The following is an 8,179-nucleotide window of genomic DNA, read 5'->3' as shown; positions in this document are numbered from 1 at the left end:
CACTACCAAGATTCTCTCCCTGCTCCACCACATGATTCACGTCCACAGACACACATACACACATACATGATTCAAAATAGGGTGCTACTAAAGATTTGTTTAACTCCGACATGAAAATTAGGCAACAATAAATTAGTGCTACTTATAAGTACTCCTAATTAATTAAGTTACCTTGCAGGGGAGACAACAGAAGTGGAATGCTTCCAGTGGATCGTCTCACATGTAAGGGAGATGTTGCCGGAGCCCTTGAATGGCCTCGATTGAGTCCTCGGCTTCAGCAAGATCACCTTGGCGCTGTTGATCGTGTACAGCTGGGTCACACATGCATCTAGAATCTAGTTAATTAGTATGATGTGTCGTCAAGCCAAGTACTACTCTGCTGCATTTCTCTATCTATCTCTACTCTACTCTTATAAAAAACAAAGTTGGTGATGATGGCGTGCCTGCCATCCTGCAATATAGGCCGTCCGATTTATATCTGACGGATAGGAAGGAAACTATGGCAATTTTGCAAAAATATACCCACACCCCTCTCCACATTTGCAAATAAGGTCGTCCCTCGTTCATCCTTTTATCTCACAAGATAAACTACACATACAAATGCATCTTGATGTTACATGCAACGCACGGGCAGCTTGCTAGTCTTCCAAGTAAATTAAGACTAGTAGAAACACATCAATACAATACCACTAGCAAGATGTCAGGATAACATAGGACGGTACCATCGTGTGATCTTCTTCATTTCCTCCTCCTTCTTCTTCTTCCTTGTCTTCCTCTGCATGCTCTGTTTCTCTTTCTCCTCACTAATTGCTGAAACCAAGTACATGATTGGCCTTCAATTTTAGAATTGGTTTTGTCAGTGAGGGAGTACAAGTGTACTAGTAAGCAATATCATTATTTTCTCATGGCATTCACAAAGTAGAGGTGACACATGCATTAAATATCATTCTTACCTAAAGGAAGGTTATGGTGCCAATATGGAGGATGAAGCTTGGAACACATATCTCCCTTTATGGACTTCGACCGAAATAAACCAACGGTTCCATTCTGACATTCTAGTTAAACAACACAAAAGTCACTTCTTTTAAGAAGTGTTTTGTGCAGCGCACCAAAAGGTCACAATAGCAATGAGATGAAATGGATATCCCTGTTTGCACAAAAAGCTACAGAGGAAATAGTCAAAGTCTCAAACAATTACTGGCAAAAACCATTGGTTAAACTTTTCATGGCTTATAACAGTGGCATGGCTTCATTTTGCCAGGGACATTAGATTAAGAAAAACTAAATATTTGCTATAAGGGCATGGGACAGTGGGTTCACCAACAGTCCAGCACCATTGTGGCACCCCGGCTCAGAGCAACCGGTTTACCTTGCATTGCCAGCCCAGAGATCACGTCTTCTAGCAATACACAACAACATGGTACAGAAACAACCGCTTTATTGACGCTGGCGGATTACATAAGTCTGATATTACATCGAGATATGAGGCCAAGCGGCACACTCGGTGCGGCTGAACAGTATGTACATTATTTAATGAACATGACGCGGGCTCGATCACACGAACTATGCGGCTGCGGAAGAATGACGAAGTGGAAACTCCATAGCACAGGGACACCGACGTGGACACGACCTAGACGTGAGATGCGCTCCAATGCGAACCGACTTGCCTGAAAGCTGGCATGACATGCCAGGTCAGTACATTGAATGTACTTGCAAGCTCACAACAAAAATAAGCACGATGACAAACAATATCATGACAATTAATCCGGTTAATGCAATACAAGAAATACTAGTAACGCGGTGCAACCCACATGTGCACCGAGTCTCGCAGACTCGCTTACCAGACGGGTTACCTCGTAACCAAACAGTGACCATACCTGGGTCACAACTGAAACTAGTCACTCATGATGCAACTCATGGGTTCATGAATCATCACAAAACCAGTGCCAACAACAATTATTTTGGGTGCAAGATTTATGAAAAAAGTTGATCCATGGTGTGACTTACTTCTGAGCTATGCCCATAACCGAGGACGCGGCTATCGATAAGTTAAATACACTCTGTGGAGGTAGCGCACTTTACCCACACCATGGAACCCATGGCCTCGCACTCCCATTCGGGTGGACCAACGACATTCCGACGAAACGCTCCCCTTGTCATGACACTCTCCCCGGGCACTCCGACCAATTCCCCCTCAGGGCTAGGTCTTGGGTGGCCACGTGCCTACCAAAGGCTCCAACGGCCGCCGTCGTGGCAAAAACGGTCCCAAACGGGGACAAGGTACCATAAAGACAAAACGAGCACACAAGGTTATGTCTGCTTACCGAGCCAGGGTATGCGCGCCCATAACCTTGCCTCGTGGGAGGCAGTGGTGAGAGGCACAACAAAGGACCGAATCAAGACCCCCCCCCATAAGGTAAATGTGGTCGCACTGAGTAAAACCCGATTCAGTGGCACCATGATGGGATCAACATCATATTCTAGTTGGACTTAATCAGGTTTAATTTTGAAATAAAAACTTTATATAAACAACCCATAATATGCCATGATCATGCAACTAATCGACATGCAAAGCTAGCAACTCATAGATACAGACCAACATAATTATCTTGCACTACTCTTGATTAAAAACTTTACTGGTTCTACCTCATTTTTAATATCATGCAATATTTTGATTAACTCATAATTCATATGAATATATCACTTAATAAAAGAACCATCATTATTTATCATAGCAATATAACTAAAGCAAAATTTTATTCTACTTGACTACTCTAGTCCATGCATTCAACCAGAGACTTAAACAAGCACTTGCAAGCATGATAAAGTAACTAGCACTCATCAAAATTTATTTAACAAATTTTAAATGCAAATAAGAACTAATATTGAAGTAGAAAATCATAGATATTGAGATAAAACCATCCAAATGCTGGTGTGGCTTGCCTTAGTGCAGAGGAGGATCACACTCCTCCTGGTTGACCTCAAGACAAGTTTCTTCTTCTGAAAATATTTAAAAACCACAAAAACAAAGATCAAAAACCTCTCTGAATAGAACCAGAAATTCTATACAGCAAGGATAAATCCACATTTTGGTGTGCTGCTAGAGCTTTCTGAAATAAAGACAATGCAAAAAGAATCAACTCATTTGGACTTATAGGCTAGAAGTTGTGGCTGGTAAAAGTTTAATTCAAAATCTGATTAAATTTGAATAATTCAGAAAATCCTGGGGGGTGACATCAAAGGTGTAAAGATGGAGTATGCCTCCACTAGTACCACTTCGGGCACGAGTGGTGAGGCTGACGCTGGGCCCTGCCCGTCAGGAGAGAGAGAGGGAGAGAGAGATCAGAGCGCGACGGCGCTTCACCGGAGCTTACGCCGGCGAGGAATGGGTTTGGCGATAAACCAGAGGGATATAAACAAAGAGGGGTTCACGATGCACCTGCCCGTACCCGTGGCTTGCCGTGGGATGGCCGGAGCTGATCGCAGTCAAGCTCGCAAGCGACGGTGGCGGACGGGACTTGCCGGAGAAGAAAAGGCGATGGTGAGAGGCGGCTCTGAGGGCTCAGCAGCGTCTAGGCGGCACCAGAGGATCCCCAATGCCACGCCCGAGAGGCTGGTCGAGCAAGAGGGGCACCGGAGCAAGGTGGCGGGGCTGCAGAGATCGTCGGAGTTCTCTGGTCTCGGTCAACGGCAAGAGGCCTGCCCAAATGGGCTACGGCGTTCCTACGTGGTCGTGGCGCTGGTGAGGATTGGTGTGAGGCTTGGAAGCGAGGAGAGGGGATCTATATATAGCCGGAGCGAGAGGGGGTAACGTGGCACCGCCGGAGTGCTCTGGAAGCCGACGAACAGCGACTAAAGGCACCAGTGCAAGGGGGCAAGGTTTCAGCGTCAAGGCGGAGGCCGTCCACGCTCGCGGACGAGCACAGCGAGCCGTGGAGAAGAAGACAAGGGCACGCGTGCACTGTGGCGTTTGGCCATGACGTGCCTGTGCTCGCTGCGGCGTCTCCGGCGTCGGCGAGCGCCAGGAAGGGGTCATGGATGATGGGTCGAGGCTGGTGGCGTGGCTGGCTCGAGCACACGCCAAACAGAAGCGTTGGCGCTACCCAGAGCGCGTTGAACGTGTGCCAGACGTCGTGTCCTCATGCGGTCACCGCCCTGGCATGGTCAAAACGATGCCCACGCGTGGCCAAACCATGTCTGGGCTAAAGTCCACACAGTGTTTAGTCTAGAGGAGCTGAGGACACATCACCGGGGTGACCAGATTTGACGCAACCAACTTGGCAAGTTTCTGACCAGGAACTTGGTTGCCAAGTTTGGCTAGCTTCTAGATGGCCATTAGGGCTTATCTCCTGGGGGTTAAGGGTTTCTTAGGAGAGTAATTAGGCTCAAGAAAAATCAGGGCCAAAAGATCAAGGAAAAAAGTACTTGTTGTAGAAACTAAAAAATTGGGCCACAAGAGAAATTATTTCCTATAGAAAAAATATTAGAAAAAGTCATGCAATATTTTTGCTTGGGAAGGTGTGCCAAGGTCCAAAGAATATTCAGGAATTATTTCAGATTTTTGGGAGCAATAAAAATGAGGGTTGCTTTGGAGCACTAGTTTTTGAAAAAAGTTTCACAGAGGAAAATGAATATTTTTATTTTATGAAAAATATTCATTTGATTATTTTAGGGGTTTATCAGAGAAATAAGGTTGAGTGAAAAGTAGATAGGCCACTTGGGTGAAAGTCAAGGGCATGCCCAAGTGACAAGTCCATTTGAATTGATTCCAAAAAATCCAAATCAAGGCAAAGGCAAAAACCATGTCCGGAAAAAGAGAGAAGGCAAAATCCAGGCTGTCACAAACCTCCCCCACTTAGGATGAATCTCGTCCTCGAGATTCGGTTGCTTGGTAAAACCATTCTGGTTATGCAGTCCTTAAAAATTCCTCTCTTTCCCACGTTGCTTCCTCCTCGGTGTGATGTTCCCACTGAACCATGTAAAACCTTATTTTTTTGCTGCGAGTGACTCTTTCTGTATCATCCAATATTCTGATTGGCTTTTCCTCATATGTCAAATCCTTAGCCAATTCTATCTCTGTCATATCAGTCCTTTTCTCTGGTGGCGAGATGCATCTCCTTAGCTGCGAGATATGAAACACATTGTGTACTTCTGATAGTTCAGGTGGCAATTCCTACTGATAGGCAATTGTTCCAACTCTGGCCATGACTGGAAACGGACCGATGTATCTGGGTGCCAATTTTTCGTGGGTCTGAAACCTCTTGACTCCTTTCATAGGGGTGACTCGGAGATATACGTGTTCTCCGGGTTCGAAGCTGATCTGGCGGTGTTTGGTGTCATAATAATTCTTCTGCCATGATTTGGCCAGCTGCAGTCTATCTCGGATTTCCTTGACTTGCTTCTCGGCTTCGAGCATTAAATCAGTCCCGAAAATACGGATGTCTCCTGTTTGAGACCAGTTCAGTGGAGTGCGGCATTTACGGCCATACAGTGCTTCATAAGGTGACATATTCAAGCTGGTCTGGAAACTGTTGTTGTAGGAAAACTCGGCGTAGGGCAGACAGTCTTCCCACTTGGGTCCTTGGGCCAATGCACATGCCCTGAGCATATCTTCGAGTATTTGATTTACTCGCTCAGTCTGTCCATCTGTCTAGGGATGATAAGCCGTGTTGTACCTCAGAGCAGTCCCCAAGGCTTGATGTAGTCGAGACCGAAATGCTGAAGTGAAGAGAGATCCCCTATCTGAAGTGATAGTCTTGGGTACTCCATGCAGACTGACGATTCGGGACACATACCATTGTGCAAGTTGATCGGCATGGTAGGTGGTCCGGATGGGAAGGAAATGTGCCACCTTTGTTAGGGTGTCCACTGTGACCCATATTGCATCATTTCCTCATTGAGTCCTTGGTAATCCGGTGATAAAATCCATGCAAATATCGTCCCATTTCCATTGGGATACTGGCAGAGGTTGGAGGAGTCTGGTGGGTTTTTGGTGTTCCGCCTTTACCTTGTTGCATATATCGCGACAAGCCACAAAGTAGGCAATGTCTTTCTTCATTCCATCCCACCAGAATACCTGATGAAGGTCTTCATACATTTTGGTACCACTGGGGTGAATTGAGTATGGCGATTCATGTGCTTCTGTCAATATCTTCTTCCTCAGACCTTCATGGTTGGGTCTCGGAACCTTAGCGTACCTTGCTGATCTTTAGAGAAATCCGGTGTATGCCCCTCGTGCATCTTCTTGGCATATAATTTCAATGATTTATCATCTGCCTGAGCGCTGCGAATTTCTCCTTCGAGAGTAGGGGCAACTTCCAATATGTTGTCAAGACGGGCATCGGTAATCACCAAGTTGAGTTGAGTGATTTATTCATAAAGATCAGGAGGCAAGGAATCCATTAGAGTATTTAGGTTGGCCGGTTTGCGGCTGAGGGCGTCAGCCACCACATTAGCTTTACCCGGGTGATAATTTATACCGAGGTCGTAGTCCTTAACCAACTCGAGCCATCTCCACTGGCGAAGGTTCAAATCGGGCTGAGTGAATATATATTTGAGACTCTTGTGGTTGGTAAATATCTGGCACTTCTTTCCAATCAGATAGTGTCTCCAAATCCTCAAAGCGTGCACCACCGCGGCCAATTGCAAATCATGAGTGGGGTAATTTCCTTCGTGTGGTCGTAGTTGTCTAGATGCATAAGCCACAACCTTGCCATCTTGCATGAGTACACATCCAAGACCTTTTCTGGAGGTGTCACAGTAGACATCAAAACTGTGGTAGATATATGGAAGAATTAATATTGGTGTTGATGTCATCCTGATTTTTAGCTCATTGAAACTCCGTTCGCAGTCCTCGGTCCATTAAAACTTCTTATCCTTCTTTAGGAGCTCGGTCATTGGCTTGTCAATCTTTGTGAATCCTTCAATAAAGCGGTGATAATATCCGGCTAGTCCAAGGAAACTTCGGATTTCTGAGACTGTCATGGGTGCAGACCAATCAAGTACATCTTTCACCTTGCTTGGATCCACGGATATTCCTTCTACCGAGAGGACATTCTCGAGAAATCCAACTTGCTGGAGCGAAAACTCACATTTGCTGAACTTGGCATAAAGCTGATAGTCGCAAAGCCTTTGCAAAACTGCTCGGAGGTGGTCCTTGTGTTCGGCTTTGCTTTTTGAGTAAATGAGGATGTCATCAATGAACACCACCAAAAATTTGTCCAAGAAATCCATAAACACCTTGTTCATCATATGCATGAAGAAGGCCAGGGCGTTGGTGAGGCCGAAGGACATAACGGTTGTGACACCCCAAAATTTTGGCCTTGTTTTATTAAATTAAATTTTTGCCAGGAATTAAAACTTTGATTTTTTGGACTCCCTTTTGATTTTTTTTTTAAACATTTCCTTTCTTATTATCATGGAGTTGTTCCCTAAAGTGAAAACCTTTCAAATATGTTATTGGACTTGTTTAACCTCTCAAGAAAAACTTTTCTTTTATCAGTATAACTAATTACATAATTAATTTGCTTGATCATTATTTTCTTGAAAAAATTGGTTTTCAAGGTTACATGGCCATAATTGAACTACAACCATTTGATAAGTTCATTCAAAAATCCCACAAAAAATTGGAGATGTCATGTGATGTTTTTAAATCACTTTTATACAAAAATATCTTTTATTCATGTAATATGTTGAGCTCTGCATCAATTTTCCTTCTCTGATCCAGAGTGCAATTTTGCACTACAGCCCATTTAAATATTTCTTTCTGGCCTCCACCAAAATTATGGGATATTGGTAGTAGCATATGATTCAACATTATGCAAAAACCCTCTGATGTTATTTGAAAATTTTGAGTGAATCAACCTCTTTTCCATTCTGGTCCAGTCTTGTGATTTCTACAGCAACCATATTCTTGCTTGCTCTTTAGCTCTTGATTCTTTCTCCTACTTGTAGACAGCCCTACCAAACCCCTAAGTCCAGGAGCATGCACTTATTGGATCATTTTTAGTTCATGAAGTAATGCCTTTTTCTTTCTGTCTAGAATTGAAGTTCAGCAAAACTTGCACTAGCAAGTTTCTCCTTTTGTCCAAATGACCTCACCACTCTCTCTTGCATCTAAGGAGACCTTGATCTGGAGATTTTGGCCACCCCAAGTATTGCCTAGATGCCCTTGGCATTT

This window comes from Triticum urartu, chromosome 6, assembly GCF_003073215.2.
Source record: "Triticum urartu cultivar G1812 chromosome 6, Tu2.1, whole genome shotgun sequence".
Classification (NCBI taxonomy): Eukaryota; Viridiplantae; Streptophyta; class Magnoliopsida; order Poales; family Poaceae; genus Triticum; species Triticum urartu.
This window is presented reverse-complemented; position numbering follows the sequence as displayed.